Source organism: Crotalus tigris, unplaced genomic scaffold, assembly GCF_016545835.1.
Source record: "Crotalus tigris isolate CLP2741 ecotype Arizona unplaced genomic scaffold, ASM1654583v1 scf7180000024506.1728113, whole genome shotgun sequence".
Classification (NCBI taxonomy): domain Eukaryota; kingdom Metazoa; phylum Chordata; class Lepidosauria; order Squamata; family Viperidae; genus Crotalus; species Crotalus tigris.
This window is the reverse complement of record NW_024100677.1, coordinates 963,894-982,504: the sequence shown is the minus strand read 5'-3', so window position 1 is coordinate 982,504 and position 18,611 is coordinate 963,894. Positions and strand designations below refer to the sequence as shown.

At 39.0% G+C, this 18,611-nt stretch overlaps 1 pseudogene; it reads left to right on the top strand.

The window, feature by feature from the left end:
• Positions 1-1,296: 1,296 nt before the first annotated feature.
• On the top strand, positions 1,297-17,256 carry LOC120303735 (annotated as a pseudogene).
• The last annotated feature ends 1,355 nt before the right edge of the window (positions 17,257-18,611 follow it).

Here is an 18,611-nt window from a genome sequence, read left to right as displayed (position 1 = left end):
ATTATGTTATTAATCCAAGGCCATTTCTTTTCTCTTTTTTTTTGTTTCCAGGTTCACAGCAATACAGCTCTTGGATTCTTCTCCACATAGGAAGTAGCTAGCTAGGTGCTAGGCTTTCTCCAGTATGACTGGATGGAGAATCCACAAATGGGTTGTCTTAATCTTCTTGCTCCAATAAGATTAAGTCTGAAGTGTAGATACGCCTCTGCTGTGCCATCGGACCCCAGTTTTAGACTTAGTCTTTTGCTCTATAGACGCGTTTCTTCAGCTCCAGGAGAAGAAAGATTAAGACAGGTTGTACACCCTATGATTCCCTTCCTTTCCTTCTGGACATTAGATCTTTCATCATACTAGATTTGAATTGCTTGGACTTTCCTTATCAGGAAGATCCTACCTTAATTCCCCGCAGGCAGCTGCCTGCCCCAGCCGAACTACCTGGCTTCGCACAAGCCATCATGCATTTGAACCCTCCCCTGGAGACATTTGTTGCCTTCTCTGACTGGCATGCAGCCTTAAAGGCTTCAATTCCACACCGATCATGTCAGGCTCATTGTGAGTCGGTGCTGCCTCTCCTGACGACACCTGATCAGAGGAGCGATTCGGGGCATTCTGTGGCACCACCAGCCAGCTGATTGGTGCAGGAACTTAAAGCCGAGCGGCGAACTGCCGACAGGTCAGAAACAACCTCCGTGCTTGCTACAGGAGCCCAGGAGCTTCCTTCTGGAACGAGGGCTCAATTGCAGGTGCACGGCCACATAGGCCTCAGCTAGACTGTCTTACTCTCACAGACGCCTCTCGATGGTTATTTTTGGTGTGATTTTAGTTGCAGCCGCTGGGGAGCACACTTCCAGTCACATTGGGCTCAGGGTCGGTGGTCGCAGGAGGAATTGAAAAACAACATAAACTGGTTGGAACTCAGGGCCATACATCTGGCTCTATGACATTTCAGCAACATAGTAGCAGGGCAGCATGTTCTGGTGCTTACGGACAACATTGCTGCCAAGGCCCACGTCATCAGACAGGGGGGGGGGACAAGGTCCAGGCCTCTCATGCAAGAGGCCCAGTTATTGGGGTCTTGGACGGAATTGAATCTTGCTTCTATCAGGGCGGAGCACATATCCGGTGTGACCAATCAACAGGTGGACTCATTAAGCAGAGCCACCGTGGACCATGCCGAATGGCGATTGGACCCGAGATTATTCAGGGAGATCGTGGACAAGTTTGGTTTCCCAACCTTAGACCTTTTTGCTTCCCCAACCAACTCCAGGTTCCCTTCTCTGACAGCAGAAGGGACAGATGCCTTCCACAGCCCCTGGCCAGGAAATTGCTTTACGCCTTTCCTCCCTTGCCATTCCTAGCTGCTACGATCCGCAAGACGATCTGCTACGAACGGGCGGAGGTCCTCCTGATTGCTCTGCATTGGCCGAGACATCCGGGGTTCGCTGACCTGATGGAGCTCTCTGTCTCCCTTCCATGGAGGATCCCAGCAGGTCGTATTTCCCTCACTCAGGGGGAACTCCAGCACCCGGACCCGCAGTGGCTCCAGCTAACCGTTTGGCACTTGAGAGGCGGGCCTTGAGCAGAGACTCATATTCATCGAGGGTGATAGCCAAGATTCAACAATCCAGGTGCCCCTTGACGAATAGGATATATGATGCCACATGGAGAAGTTTCTGCACTTGGTGCTCAGGTCATAAGGTGGAACTCTTGGGTATCTCTGTTCCGATAGTGTTGGAATTTCTGATGGATGGGTTGGACAAGGAAATATCCCCAAACACCACCCGTAGACAGCTTGCAGCTCTGACTACAGTTCTCATGTGTGACAATGCCGCCCCCTTGACACACCATCCTACGGTTCGGTCCTTTTTAAAGGGAGCGACCAACGCCAAGCCACCGACAGTGCATCGTTACCCTTCTGGGACCTGCACCAGGTCTTACAGGTCCTCGTTTCACCACCCTTCGAACCTATTGCCACATGTTCGCTTAAACTATTATCTATGGAGGTGGCATTCCTTGTGGTGGTCAGGTCGGCCAGGCAAATTTTGGAACTGACCGCTCTTTCCATCAGAGAGGACCTGTGCATTTTCCATGCAGACAGAGTAACCCTCAGACTAGAACCCTTCCTTTATTCCCAAGGTAAATTCCTTGTACCATAGATCCCAGGAGGTGGTTTTACCAGATTTCTGTCCTACTCTGTCCAATAACCTTGAGAAGCAGTGGAACACACTTGATATTCACAGGGCCCTGCAATGTTACATCAAACGGACTTTGGCCTTCCGTAGGTCTGAGGTATTGTTTGTATCCTTTCAACCATCATCCATGGGCCAGAAGGTCTCTTCCTCGACAATAGGGAGATGGATTAGGGCCTGCATTCCCCTAACATACCAAATTCAATCACTGATGGCTCCTAGGCATATCACAGCCCATTCCACCCGGGGCACCGCTACTTCGGCGGCTTGGGCAAGCCAGGCATCTCTAGGGGAGATTTGCAGGGCAGCTACATGGTCCTCGCCCTCGTCTTTTGTCTGTCACTATAAGATTGACAAATATGCCTCCTCAGATGCCTCCTTTGGTCGCAGTGTTGTCATCTAGCGAGACCCAGGCCCAAACTAGTTCTCCCCCTTAGGGAGAGAACTAATTTGTGGATTCTCCATCCAATCATGCTGGAGAAGGGGCGTTGTCTTACCTGAATGCCTTTTCTCAGCATGATGATGGAGAATCCACTCCCTCCCATCTAGGGTCGTTTGGCCTTGGTTCCAGTGTTAGGAAAGCACAAGCGTCGGACTAACATCTGTGTATCGCCTTAGTCTCAAACTGGGGTGGATGGCACAGCAGAGGCATATCTACACTTCAGACTTAGTCTTATTGGAGCAAGAAGATTAAGACAACCCATTTGTGGATTCTCCATCAGCATGCTAAGAAAAGGCATTCAGATAAGACAACGTCCCTTTCCTGTTTTTATAATGGATTTCCTGACAGTGTTCCTTTCTTTACCTTTGGAAATTCTCAGTCATCCAGGTCATGGGTGTCCCAAGGGTGTTTTTCCAAAAGGCAATTGAACTTTCTTGGCTTTTTTTTCCTTTGAAAATGTTTCGCTTCTCATCCAAGAAGCTGAAATGATCAAACTTCTTGGATAAGAATCAAAATGTTTCCAAGGGAAAAAAACACAAGAAAGCCAAATTGCCTTTTGGAAAAACACCTTTGGTATTCCTTTCTTTCTAAACCTGCTCGGTAGTTATTTTTTCTTCTCTCAGGAATGCTCACAAGCCTGCAGAACAATTCACCTTCCAACAGTCAGAGGGTAATACTGATAGATTGCTAGAAAAATTTATACCAAAGATTTCTAGAATTAAGCAATGGCAATAAACACATTTGTTTGGTTTCCCTAAACTGAGTTCTTGCAATAGTTGTAGTAAGTTAGTTTTGTATTTGTATGTAGTTCATCCATGTAGGTGGATTGCAAGAAGTAACTGATCCCAGTTCTATTTTGCTGGATCCAGTTGGCTGTTCTAATACAGAAATAAAGTCTACCCACAAGCAGTATACAAAAGCTGCCCAGAGTCAATCTTTATGAGATGAGCAACCATATAAGTGTGATAAGTAAATAAATGGTTCATTACTCCAATTACTACTTCATCCCACATATGATTATCTTGATTGACTGAGCATATTGGAAGGGATTTTAGAAATCATCTTGTTCAACCTGCTCTCAATAGAAATGTGACCAAGAGCAAAGAGGTTTAGAACCAAGTTTTAAGCAGCCTGGAATAAAATACTTATCAAAAATTATTTGAGCCATTGGGTATCATTAACTTACTGAAAGATTGGGAGAACAGACAATAATTGTTTTCAAGTATCTGAAAGTCTGTCATATAGAAGATTGGGCAGAGTAACTCCAGAACACAGGACAACAAACAGTGGATTTAAACTATGAAGAGCAAGATTTTGAATGGACCTCAGAAAAAAAAAAAGATAACTGCTATTCAACAATAAACAATATAACTTTGGAAGGTGATCAATTCTCTTTTTCTGGAATTGCTTCAACAGATGTCTGGGGAGGGAGTGTTATAGTGGATTTGCATTTGGCCAGAAAATTGGACTATCTACGAACTTAATTTGGAAATAAATCTCCATTTGGTTATCAATGACAGACACTCACAGATACAGAACTTTTATTATACATATTAGAAAACTACAACATTATATTCCTTTTTGACATTATCGTCATTCAAATTGAGGCACTTGTCATAACGTCTTACAAGGTTTGAAATTCCTTAATAGTAGTCACTTGGTGCCAAATCTGGACTATGGGTGGGTGATCAAAAACATCCCAATGGAACTGCTTCAAAAGTTCTTGGGTGTGTCTAGCAGTGTGTGGGTGAGCATTATCGTGAACTAACCCCACACCGAAAGTCAGCACACCCCGACTCTTGTTATGGATGGCTCGTCTGAGTTTTCCTAACTTTTCACAGTAAACTTCTGAATTGATGGTCGAACCATGCTCCATGAACTTTTGGCATCTTCACATTTGGCGGGATTTTCTATAGCACCACTTCCAGTGTGGTGTTGGTTCACCATAATGCTTGCCCACACACTGCTAGATGCACCTGAAAACTTTTGAAGCAGTTCCTTTGGGAGGTTTTTGATCACACACCCCCTAAACCAGATTTGGTGCCGAGCGACTACTACTAAGGAATTTCAAACCCTGTAAGACGTTATGACAAATGCCTCAATTTGAATGGTGATTATGTCGAAAAGTAATGTAATGTTGTATTTTTCTAATGTGCATAATAAAAGTTCTGTATCTGTGAGTGTCTGTCATTGATAACCAAATGGAGGTTTATTTCCAAATTGTCCTCATAATTTCTAAAGTGCCTTCCAACACTTATATCATGTCTTCAAAAAGGAGCTGTTAAAAGAAATTGTGCAGAGAAACATCGTTTCAGATATTTTGCCACCTGAAGCATCAGAATTAGAATGGAGTCAACTAGCTGTTACAAACTATAGTCTTAATCAAAGACAGATAGCTTTTTATATGGTATACAACTTAATACAATATGTGAGGCTAACCTGCTGTGAATTAATTAATAAACCATAATGAAACAATAGCTTACTGTAATGTGCAAAACCAGCCATTTTATTATTGTCTCAAATACATATTTATTTCAGTTGATTTCTACATCAATTTGAAGGTTCAATCAAAAAAATCTGCACAAAATTTCTTTGAAAATTTTATTCATATTTTTCTTAATTAATATTCTTTTTACGTCCATTCCTGACATGGCATATTTTCCCCCAAATTTTTCCTACTGTAAATGCACTGTTTAATATATTTTCCTCCAAAAGAGTCGTTTTTGTGCTCAATTTATGATTTTAGAATTATGGAATGGACAAAGGCATTCTGATTAAGTTTTAACTTTGGAAGGGACAAGATACTACATGCACAATTCAGGCCAACTCCATTCCTAAGTACAAAACAGAACAGGTAAAATTCCAAGTTCCATCAGCATATTGCCTGATCAATAGGATCTTTGCTTTGCCTAGAATTAACACTCTCTTGCTCATTCATTACCCACTGTATTTTATTTTATTTTTAATAGAATCTTGCAAAATGGAGTTTCCAAGTAATGATCAAAACTATTAAATATTGGGATATGAGCAAGCAACAGTTGGTTCACAAATGTTCTTCACCCCATTTGCCAAACTGTGTTCTGGTTTTTCAAGGAATTATTGACAGGAGCAACTACCTGAATGATAAGTAATGGGCAAGCAGAGAGAAATTCCTTTTCAAGCCATACTCATACACAGAGAGGAGAAAGTTAGGCTAGAAAGCCCAATAGATTCTTGATCATTTATTGCCCACTCAGTTACTTTCTTTCAGTCTAGCATTTCAAAATTGTGTTTATCTCAAGACTACAGAGAATGACATCTTAAAGTAGCCGTACATTAAATTGTTTTCCTGAGAGGGAGAGAATTTTTTTAAACATGCTATTTGGACATTTAACCTAAGTAATGCTGCCATCTAGTGACAACTTGTTTTAAAATGTATATTTAAAACCATATCTATATCTAATCATATATACAATTGTCTGTCCACCTATCTATCCACATTCCATGTCAACTTTCTGTTTTAAATATTGGAAAGCAATCTTTATGATATTTTTCATTCATATTAACTACTGGATAATTTCGATGTTAGAAGGAGATGATCTTTTTTCTTTTTTAACCACCTTTTTCTAGATAGAGGCATAAAGTTCTGTCTCACTACATTTTTGAAATATGTCAGTCTTTCTTAATACACTGGAATGATATTGCTCCTTAACTTTTTACAGCTGAAATTTAGAAGCTATTCAGAAGGAAAGAAAACAGCACATTGTAACATGTAGCAATAATCATTCTATTACATAGATGGAGAATTCACTACCCACAGGACCTTGAAAGTAGATTTAAAATATAGTTATTTACAACAATGTACCAGAGACAACATTTTTCTTGTTGTTTTACACTAATCCAAATATATAATGTAATTCTTTCATTATTATGCAAGAGATATTTGAACATTCCTGAAGTCAAAGGTAATTCAGGGAATATTTTTATTCTCTAAATGAAAAAATATATATCCAGATCATTATTCATCAACAAACAGAAACAGATGAATGCATTAGATATGACTAGCATTTGTATGTACCTAGCTCTTTAAAATTATCTGAAAAATAAGCCCTTTTCTTCACTGATATTTCTCAGTTATGATAACTGAAAGAAATAGCAAAGTCCCAGAACATTCCATTTTGACTGGATGAAAAATAGTATGGTTATAAATAATGTAAAACTACTTAGCTCTCTTACATAAAAAGAACACGTGAGAAAAATGAAATTTAAGGGGAGGGCTCACATTCATAATCTTCTATAGAATGTAGTAATTAATTAATCGGTTATTTAATGAAAATCAATCAGTCCATAACAGTTATATATACAAATAAGTTCTATTATTGTGAACTGTTCAATTATATTGTAAGAATTGCATTACAAAGAAAGATCTTAGCAGTTGTACTGAGGTTCTTGCAATATTTCTGACTTTTTTCATTAAGAATTTATTTCACCTTAACAGAGAGGTGAGCAAGTTACAGCTAAGTTCTTACATGTGTCTCATATCCTAATTTTAAAAGCCTAACCTCATTTTCTAATCATTTTTGTTATTTTATATTAAAGACATTGGATATATTACTATTATTATATATTATATATATTATATATAATACATTAAGGGCAAGAGAAATCTTTAAAAGTTTGGTGAGTTTATCTTCATTCTTGAACAAAAGAAAAATGAATGATAAGCTTAAGAATTAAAAATTAAAAACCAATGCAAAAGGCTAAATAAGAATTTAATTTAGCAAATATATAAATGGACTTGGGAGGGGGGGAGGGGAGAAAAATTTCCTCTCTATTTGATAATCCACAATTTATTTTTAATCGGAATAAGACTGTTTCACCTCTACATCCTGTAAGTCTTTCAAAGTATTTTCTCTAATAAATTTCCTTTTTCTTTTGTAAATAATATATTCGTATAAGTAAACATTATTACTGCTATTGCAGCTACAAGTCTCTATCTTCATTCTTCAGAAGTGTCTTGAAATGACTCAGATTTCACAGCAATATCTATCATTCTTTATAATCCAACGTTTACCCTCCAATTCTAAAACTCCTCTAGTATCTAATTTTTGAAACCATAAAGGCTCAAATCTCTGTTATTAGTTTGATATACTAAACAAAATGACATTCTCATGAAGGTATTAGGTACTAATTTTATTTCCCCCCCAAATCTTTTAGCAAAAATCCTAAGGCTCAAAATTTTTCTCCCCTCCCCCCCTCCCAAGTCCATTTATATATTTGCTAAATTAAATTCTTATTTAGCCTTTTGCATTGGTTTTTAATATGCCTCATGTAAGGAGTAAATTCTGACTTAGCCATGCACTTGGGGGGAGGGAGGGAACAGTGTAAAAAGATAATACATCTAGTGCTATTTGCTCTTATTATTCATCCAGAGACCTAGAATGCATAGAGAAATATATGAAGCAGTATAAGTTTTATTGATCACCTACTGAACTGAAAACACTAAATCTCTTTTACTTATTTCTTTTACTTATTCTCCCTCACACACACACACACACACACACACACACACACACACACATCTATGTATCCTCCAGTTCAAGGCCTAGCTAGCCAGACTAGGTTTGAAGTCATTAAATGGAGAAACTTGTTATGCATGGTTCCTTGCTCTACATGGTGGCTGCAAATTAATACCATTCTTATTCACTTCATAACTTCTTTCAAGGCTCAGTCAGTCCCAGCTTGGTACTTTTCTATTACTTCTAAGCATTTCTCCACTTGAGTTTCATTGTTGTATCCAATTTCCTTAGAAGTATATCTTGTTTTGTTTTGTTGTAGATCTTTTCATATGGTATTCTTCCAAATGATAGAAAATGAAAATCTTTCAGAACAAAGCATTTTTCTTCTATGATCTGCTTGGTAATGCCTCATGAACTCCATCTTCTATCCTTACCTAGTCATGTTTCATCTGTGTCCATATATTTTTCTATCTTTGCCCAATTCATATAGGAATAAAACATATAGTAGAGAGAGGCAGGCAGGCAGGCCAACAGAGAGACAGACAGACACAGATATATATCAGACATCTACAAAACTATATGTGATAATTACATAATAACACTGGTACAGAAATTATGACATTCACAGCCATTCAATGAATTTCAAGACCACAAACCATAGTACGTTATCTCACTCTCTATCCCATTCACCGGCTTTGATGACGAATAACATAAAACAGAAATGAGCCTGATTGGTTTGTTTTAGGCTTAGTAAAATATTTTAATTTAACCATTATAGATTACTGTCATGTATGAACAAGGCATTACTTATTTCCATTGGTGTTACCAATGCAGCTGAAGTAAGGTAAAGTTCTTTCTTTGCAGAAAAGAGAAAATTAATCTGATTTAGGACAATGGCAAAGTTTGCCATATGGGAAAAGTTTACCGTATTAGTCTTCACAATTGCTGCCTGGTTTTTCCTCAGGAATAAATTGCCTCAAAGTCAGTGATGGGATTCAAATATGTGAACAACGGTTCTCTGTGTGGATGCCACTTCCAGAGGTCCATTCTGGGGCTGGGTAACAAAAAAATAGCTACCAAAGTGGTCCGAACTGGCTGAATCCCACTACTGCTGAAAGTACTTTATACTTGAACTAGCGGTTAAGGCATCAGGCTAGAAATGAGATTGTGAGTTCTAGTCCCATCTTTGGGATAAAAGCCAGCTAGGTGACTTTGGGCCAGTCAATCTCTTTCAGCCCAACACCTCACAGGGTTGTTGTTGTGGAGAAAATAGAAGAGAGGAGCATTAAGGTTGTTTGCTACTTTGAATTGTTTATAAAAATAATAAAGGTGGAATTAAAAAAAATCTAAACTTTTTATCTTACATACTTTATACCTTATATATTAAAACAAACATGAAACAAAAGCAAGTAAACAAGTCCAGATATCCTTGCTGATATTCTATTACATAATGGATTATGTACAGCTACAATTTCACTGCAGAAGATAGATATACAAGGAGATGCTAGCTGTAATTGTTTTATACACCATGGAAATGCTACAATTTCCATAGTGATCTATCCAATTTTTTATTTTGGTCCAAAACAATACCTATGTGAATTGTCTATTATGAAAATCAAGTAAATGCTTGAATTGTTCCATTACAATCAGGGAAATTGGATCAAGTTCACAATCACAAAATCAAATAACAAAATATTTGCACCAAATCATTTTTTCATTCAATGGTTCAGTCCTTCACCTTATCTTGATTTTTTTTTTTAAAAAAAAAAGGGGGGGGCTTGCTAATACAACAACAGGGATGTAAAAGAAATCTGTCCAGTGAAGAAATGGCACGTTAATTTGTGACATTAAATAAAAACCTCTACCTAAAGGACACACTGCTGCATATGACACCATGCAACTCCTTGAAATGAAGTTTGCTTTTGAGATGACCTAATAAGACTAAGTGCCTGGCAGCAAGAATAGCTATGGATGCTGAAAGGCCTCATCAGGGAGGTTGGACAGCAGAGAATTGCTGCAATCCATCTTTGTAATGAAAAACAAAATGCAGCACCTTTTCTTGACCAAGCTCTGCTAAACATACCATCTAGGAACTTATGACAGGCTGTAATGGTGAAAAAGCACAGTTAATACAGGAAAGCCAGGGATGAAAGGGATGAAAGAAAAGCCTGCTGATTGAGACAACATGTTTTATGTCTTGGAGAGTGACAGGTTAATTTATAGCCAAACTGAATGACTAGTTCCCATATATCAGCAGGGTATAACACACAAAGAAAGGCAAAAGTTCATCTCAAACCATTCAAAGATTTAGCGTTTCTACAACATGGCACAAAATCTGTAAAATAATAATAATAGTAATAACAACAACAACAACAGTAGTAGTAGTAGTAGTAGTAGTAGTAGTAGTAGTAGTAAAATTGGAAGTGACCTTGGAGGTCATCTAGTCCAACCCCTGCTCAGGCAGGAAACCCTATACATTTCAGACAAATGGCTGTCCAGTCTCTTCTTAAAAACTTCCAGTGTCAGAGCATTCAGAGATTCTGGAGGTAGGTTGTTCCACTGATTAATTGTTCTAACTGTCAGAAAATTTCTCCGTAGTTCTAGGTTGCTTCTCTCTGGTTAGTTTCCATCCATTGCTTCTTGTCCTGCCTTCAGGTGCTTTGGAGAATAGCTTGACTCCCTCGTCTTTGTGGCAGCCCCTGAGATATTGGAACACTGCTATCATGTCCCCCGTCGTCCTTCTCTTCATTAGACTAGACATTCCCAATTCCAGCAACTGCTCCTTATATGTTTTAGCCTCCAGCCCCCTAAACATCTTTGTTTTATTATTTTATTTATTATTTTATTTTGAAAAACATTTAATGCATTACTGATCAATGATCTGATTTTGTCTATTATAATATATGGCTGCAAGGAATGATATATTTTTCAAAGCAACATCTAATATAGCTTGAACATATGTCAGTCTGGTCACTTAGAGAATGCAAGCTACAGAGATGACATGATGCTGCACTGCTTGCCAATTACTTTATCAGGCACAAATTAAGGTTTTTGACATTGACTTTCAAAGTCCTAAATGCTTTGGTTCATCTGTCTGATTATGAACCCGTTTGCCCATCAAGACCTGCAACAGAGATCATTCTAAAGATGTCCCCATAGTCTGTCTTCTGGCACTTAGCGGAAAGCCTTCCCCTGTGATAAACTCTTAAGAGCAGCATTTCACTTCCATTTCCTCGGTATTTAGAAAATCTGTAGACATACTGCTTTCAGCAGACTGTTTTTTACATCCTTGCAGTTTTCATGGCAACTGTATCAAAGAGGTTTATTATTACCCTTTTCCAATATGGCTTCTCCATCTCTGAAGATCTTTAAGAAGAGGCTGAACAGCTACCACTTATGAATGTTGAAACAGCTTTCCTGCACAGTTGGAGGATTGGACTGAATGAGGTTCCTTTAATTCCATGATTTTATAAAATCTGGGAAGAGAGATTACAAGCATACTGTAGATACGATCTTCTCTACTGGTGTTGACTGAACATACATTTGAAGCCTTAAAAAGAAGGCTAAAGAGTGGAATGTAATGAATCTTCCTAGCTGCATGAATAGTTTTACTTCTCACCATCCGTGCTCTTCTCCAATTTTATTGCTTCAGTGCATTTCAACCAAAAGTAAGAAGTTCATAGGAATGAAAAGGAATTTATTTTGTTTGACAGTAGGTAGTTATGCACAATTCTCTAACATAATACAGCGTAAGAAAAAAATTCCAATTCTCCATGAATATCTATTTGAAGCAGAACATTAGAAACTTATTCTGAGATTTATTCTCTCCTGCCCTTCTTATTTTTGGCAAGCTAAAACATTGCAATATAATGTTGTTTAACATTTCAGTGTGTGGAATGAAATCCACTTCCAGCATCACTGAACCATCATGTTATTTGGTTAATATTCAGTTATAACTCTTTGAAAAGTTAAAGCATCAGCACTATATTTCTTTCCATAAGAAAACTTTCCATGTTGAGTTCAATATTTATAGACATTTGCAGCTGCAGACACCAATATTGGCTATAACTTATATTTATATCTTGCCATTTTAAGAAGTTCAAAAAAGTATATGAGAATGAATTCGTATGATTAATTAATAGGATTAATTCCTATTTATTAAGTCGACTAATAAAAAAATGGGGTGGGAAACAAAGGGAAGAATTTTCTTGGTGGAGAATATCTAAGCTCAGGTCATCCAGGCCAATTCACAGGTCTTCTGACTGCATTTCCTTCTTCTATATACTTAGAAGAAATACTGGAAGAACAGAAAAGGTGCACTATAGCTATTTCCTTATAATTTAAGTTTTCAAAAAGCTTTTAAAGTACAAAAAAGGAAAACTTCAGCCCCTTCATATCCAGTCCAATGAGGCCAAGAGGTATAGAAAATCTCATTTGTTGGGGTCAATATTCTGACAATAAAGGCAGAGATCAAATAGTGGTTTGGCTATGGAAGAGGTAACTCAAGCTATTTTCTCACAATTGATTTATAACACTATCCACCCTTCCTTGAGTCAGCAGAAAACAATGCCCTCATAAAATCAGCTGTCTGCATCACCAGTTCTCATTCTCTCTCTGGTACATCTACTGTGATTTCCTTCCAAATTCTTTTGGCCAAATTTTCAAGTACACTATTTATAAGAATATGTTATTTCTCTCTCCCTCCCTCCCTCCCTCCCTCCCTCCCTCCCTCTCTCTCTCTCTCTCTCTCTCTCTCATTTTGCTGCTGTCCACTTTCAGCATGTGGGCAGAGAGAGAAAAAGCATGCAACAGCTAGGCACTGCAGCATGAATGGACTCAGCATTGCATAATTCTACAATTTGAAAACTGAATGCAAACCCCTTGAAGATAATTCATCTATCTTTCCTTCATCTGGGTGTCTTGTGAGTTACAAATAATGCTAATGTCAGGGTTTCGACTAACGAAACCCAGTAAGTCAGAACTCCAAGGCTTGAGGTTTCGTCAAAGAACTTGTTTATTGGATACATAATATCAGCACAGTCAAAAGTGAAACCAACTCTAAAATTCCCCTTAGGGATTCAGCATAACTAAATGTAATATTTCCCTCCCCTCTGCTATGTCAGGGCTTTTCAATCGGTGGTTCACATACCACCAGTGGTACTTTGGCACATGGCAGGTGGTATGCGACTGTCCTATAGAAGTGTAGTGGGGGAGGGGAATGAGCTGAAGTGACCCAAGCCTGAGGGAGAGGCAGCTGTAGCTGCAGGACTGTCGGGGCTCAGCAGAGGCCCCAGGAGCACTGGCAGGGCTCCAGCTGATTGGCTCCAGCTGACTGGTGCTTCTGAAAGCAGTGCAGAGCTGGAGTGAACTGGACAAAAAGGGGGGGAGAGGAGAGGATATAAAAGAAGGTGGTTTTGGCAGGAAAAGGGAAAAAAAGACAACAGGGGAAGAGAAGGGGGCGGAGAAGAAGCTGTGGAAGGAGAGCTCAGCAGGCAGGGAGGAAAAAGAGACAGGGAAGAAGAAGCAACTGTTCCTGGAAGAAAAGGTCCCCTGGTTCGTTTTCTCCAACCAGGAGAATACAATCAGCACTGATGAAATGAAAAGTTGGGAGACAAGCATGTCGGAAAGAAGGTTGGTTTATTTCGGAAGCCAGTGGGTTCCTGGTCAACTGGCAGCTTGATTGGGTTACCATAAGGATTTTTGTACAGTTTTTACAGAGTTTTGTAATTCAGAGGGTCATTTGTGTGCTTTGGTTATTGGAATATTTTAGTCTGTTTTACAAAGGCTAGCTATGAGTCCAAAGTGTTGGCTTCAGTAGGTTTAATCCCTTTAAACAAATGTAATTAGTTTTACCCGCTTATCTTGAGTCTGTCTATGGCTTTTAGCAAAGTTATCTTTGTAGGTAAACAGGCTTAATTTAAGGTTATCACTTTTTGCAATTGCCAGAGCCTGGTTGCTACATTGTTTAAACTGAGACACGCCTGAGGCAGCTTAAAGAAAAAAAAATGTAGTCAGTGTTTCTTTATTCTGGGAGGCTTTTGTGACCCTTTCTTGCTTTGTGCTTGATTCCTTGTCTTTAGGGGTACAGTGAAGGGACTGGGGGGTGCATTCTTACTATACTGTGGAAGGAGAGCTCAGAAGGCAGGGAGGAAGGAGAGGGAGAGAAGAAGAAGGGCTAACCAGCCAGCTGGTAGTGGTGCATATTAATAAATATGGATAAATTCATCATACATTTGTCAGTGCAAAGGGAAAGTGATTCAGCAAAGCAACTGCCATTGAAGAAATTAAAACTGGTATTTTTTCATTTTTTTCTATAGTTTGTAACATTTTATTAATTATAGAATAAAATGCAAAAATACAAAAGCAAATAATAGGACACAGTGGGGAGGAGAAGGGGAAAAGAACAGACTTCCTCTGTTGCAGTAGAAGGATGCATTAAAATTGAATCTCAACTTTTTACTTTTCCATAATATTATAAACTAGCCATTTCTATAAGAACAAATGGATCTAATCAGTAAAACCCAAAATCCCCCCCCCTCCATTTTTTTAGTCATCAAGTTTTGACACCTTGCTAAGCACTGGTGGTACTCAAATATTGTCATATCCTAAAAGTGGTACAATCTCACTGTGAAAAGGTTGAAAAGCACTGTGCTATGCTATTGATCACGCTACCCAATAAAAGTAATTGGTGGGCTTCATGATACTTCTTCTCTCCAACTTCTAGCTCCTGTGGGAATGACCTTGGTTCCCACCAGATTGCTCAGTGTTTAGTCTAGTAATGTTTTTGTTTTCTTTTTCCCCTTCCCCCCAACCTGTGGCAACTTAGAACAACAAATATGGCTTCAGCCAGGTTCTTTTCAGAAATTGACAGTCGGACTCCCTTAAAGAGAAAGCAGTTCCTAGAAAATAATAAGCATAGATACACATTAGAGTTTTGTTGATCCTCTATTCTATCGTCTGGAGGTTCCCTAGGTTTCTGGGGATGTTTGACATGAAGCTTCAATATTAGTCTATCTACTTTTATATCTCTACACTTTACCCACGTAGCATCTGACAAAGGATAACCCTTCCATTGAACTAGGTACTGCAATTTCCCTTTATATAATCTAGAATCAGGAATTCATTTTATTTCATAATGGGTGACACCCTCCACCACAATAGGACCTGGGGCAGTTCGAGGTATTGGTCTCAATGATAATTCTATAACTGGTTTCAACAAACTGCAGTAAAAAACTGGATGTATTTTCCCCAAGAATCATGGGAGCTTTAGCTCCACCGTGGCAGGGTTTATGATTTTTACTATGGGGAAAGGACCAATAAATTTAGGTCCCAGCTTTTTACATGGTAGTTTTAACCTTAGATATTTGGTTGAGACATAGACTTTCTCTCCTATATGAAATGGTTTCTTGGGGAATCTTTGTGGCTTTGGCTAAGGCACATTTGACCTTTGCCCAAGTCCTCTGCAGCGAATTTATCCACTTGGTCAGTGTTTGTGAGGAGGGGAGTTCTTGAGGTATTCAGGCATAAGAATGAATGCCCTGACTATAGCTACTTTAAAGGGAGTAAGTCCAGTACTGCTGTGCAAGTATTGTTGTATGCCACTTCAGCAAAAGGCAGATCTGCCCAGTTAGTTTGCTGTTAGTTAATATAGCATCTCAGGTATTGTTCCACCATTGCGTTCGCTTGTTCAGCAGCTCCATTCCTACTCAGATGAAAAGCCAAGCTGAGACCCTGGGTGGATCCAATCAGCTTCACAAAGTCCCTCCAGAATTTTGCTGTGAACTGAACTCCTCAGTGTGATATGATTTATTTTGGTGCTCCATGGAGCCAGTAGATATGCTTTAAAAACAGTTTTGCCAGTTTCTGAGTGAAAGGAAGACCAGGACAGGCTATAAAATGAGCCTGCTTTGAGACAAGGCCAATAACAATCCAAATTACGGTATTTCCACTATTTTCAGGGAGCTCTACAATGAAGCCCATTGCAATTTCCTCCCAGGGCTGAGATGGTCCACTACCTGTAACAGTCCAGAGGGTTTTTCCTGGTCTTTTTTTCATGGTAGCACAAATTGTACAGCTCTTAACATAGCTTTCAATGTCTTTTTTCATTCCTGGCCACCAGAACTGCTGTCTTACTAAGTGTAAAGTGACCAGTTTGCTTGGCTTCATGGCTTTGTTTCACAGCTTGAATCCTGAGGGTGCTTGGAAGGTACAATTTGGAACCAGGCTAATTCATTTCTATATGTAAACACTTGTTTGCTGTCTCTGAATCAGGAGTCAGATTTCAGTTGGGTTCTAAGTTTCTGGATTAAGCTGCTGTCGGGGTGGGTGGATTGTTTTTGAGCTTGATGTCTAGTGGTGACTTGAGAGACTTTTTGTGGTGAGGGGATGATAGCATTGACCACATCCTCATGATGGTTCTTGTATTGTGGCATTCTAGACAAGGCATCAGTTAGGAAGTTCTCCCCTCCCAGAATGTATTTTAGAGAGAAGTTAAAGCAATTGAAATACTGCGCCCATCAAATATGCTTGGAGAATAGCTTCCAAGGGGTTCTAAGTGTCTCAAAGTTCTTATAGTCAGTCCATACTTCAAATGGTACCTTACTCCCCTCTAGGAAATGGCGCCAGGTTAGCAATGCCCATCACACAGCAAATGCTTCCTTCTCCCATACAACCCATCACTGCTCTGTGTTGGTGAGTTTCCTGGAGGTGTAAGTACACAGTTGCAGGTCTCCCTTATAGTTTTTCTGAAGAACTGCACCCACTGCAACATTGCTACATCCGCTTGAATGATGAACTGCTCCTTGGGGTTAGGTTAGCCTTTTGAGCTGTTCAAACGCTGCTTGGCATTCCAGCTCTTCACATGTTAATGCAACTATCCAAACAAAACAGTTTATTCTCACTTTATTATTAAGGAATTGAGAGTACCACTTTAGATTCTCATATGAAAACTGATACAGGAAAAATCAGAGATGCAAGTAGGCTGGCACCAGTACCAGATGCTACACTGGCATTAGATGCGGAATCAAATAGCATCAGGGATGTTTCGAGGAAGAAGTTTGGAAAGAAGATAGGAAATGGAGATGATAGCTGGCAGCTAAAATTGGCTTTGTCAACAATTGGCTATTGAAGATGGACTGATAGTTTCTGCAAAACCTAGTAAGGATAGATAAATTTGCTTGTGGACCAATATCAAAAACAATGCCAAAAAGTATTGTTTGGGCACTTCTACTGAACACAGAAAATTTGTGGTGAATTTGAATGTGGAAAATAAGATCAAAGATATATCTGTCAGATAACTAGCTGCCAGACTGACTGACGAAAAAAAATGCTTGCTAGAATAATTTCAGGTGCTTTTTAAATTCTAGATAGAAATAGTTCTACTATTTTGTGATGCAGAGAAAGTTGCATACATGCTTGGTACATGTATTTCCTAAGTTTATAAAACTTTCTAGATAATGCAATTTTAAAATGGCTTTGAGCTAGACATTAAGAATCCAGACTGGGGAAAAAATGCTTGCTTGATATTTTTATGACCAGCTGTGACATGCTATCGTTCAAGAGTAAGTATATGACTACAACAGTTACTGAGGCTTGAAGGTAGAAAAGTCAGCAATTGACTGTTCTGATAAAACTTGGCTGAATTTGCTACTTACTCGCTTAAAGTGATTTTAAAAGAAAGAAAAGATGTGGAGAACACCAAAAAGTTGTGTGGACCTGCCTCTGTCTCTTAAGCTGATATACTTTTGTCACGCAGCATCTAATCAAATGTCTTTTTGGAGTTATGCAAATACAATTATTGAAATCACTGTTCTTCATTAAATAAACTAGTGTACTGTGCTCTTCATTCATACTTGTTTGGAAGCCATAGGTTCCAAAAATGGGGATGACTGGGAGGTTACAGGCACAAAGAGAACTCAGAAAACCAAGAATCTAATGGAAATAGCAAATGAAATAGCCGTATTGGAAGCTGGCCAGCAACCAAAGGAGAGGAGATATGTTGGCACCTCCCAATCCACATTTGATGATATGGATAACAGGTCAGCTCACCTTGCCACCAAGATAAGGTGTGGCAAAGCATTATATATGTATGTAAGTACAGGTCATGAAGTTGTTTTGAGATGGTACCAGAATCAGGGAAGAAAAACTGTGCCCTTTTTTCTTTCAGGACAGGAAGTAAGAATGCTAAAATTATGGGCTGAGGATGTGAGCAAAAAAGAAAGTTGATTCTGGTCAGGCATTTATAGTACTACTATAAACTGCAAAGGGAGGTAGGAACAAAGCTTACATCTTTTCCTCCATCTTTTTAAAAGAGCTCAAAAGTCGAAGGTTGAAGTGGGGCTAGGAGATTATGGAAGGGAAGTCTTGCAGTGGCCATCATAAACATTATCTTCCCTTTGTTTCCTCCCCTGGCACTTTAAAGGCAGCCTGAAGACTATACCTAGTTTCAAATTATAAAGAAAAACACTGAGAACACATGTGGGC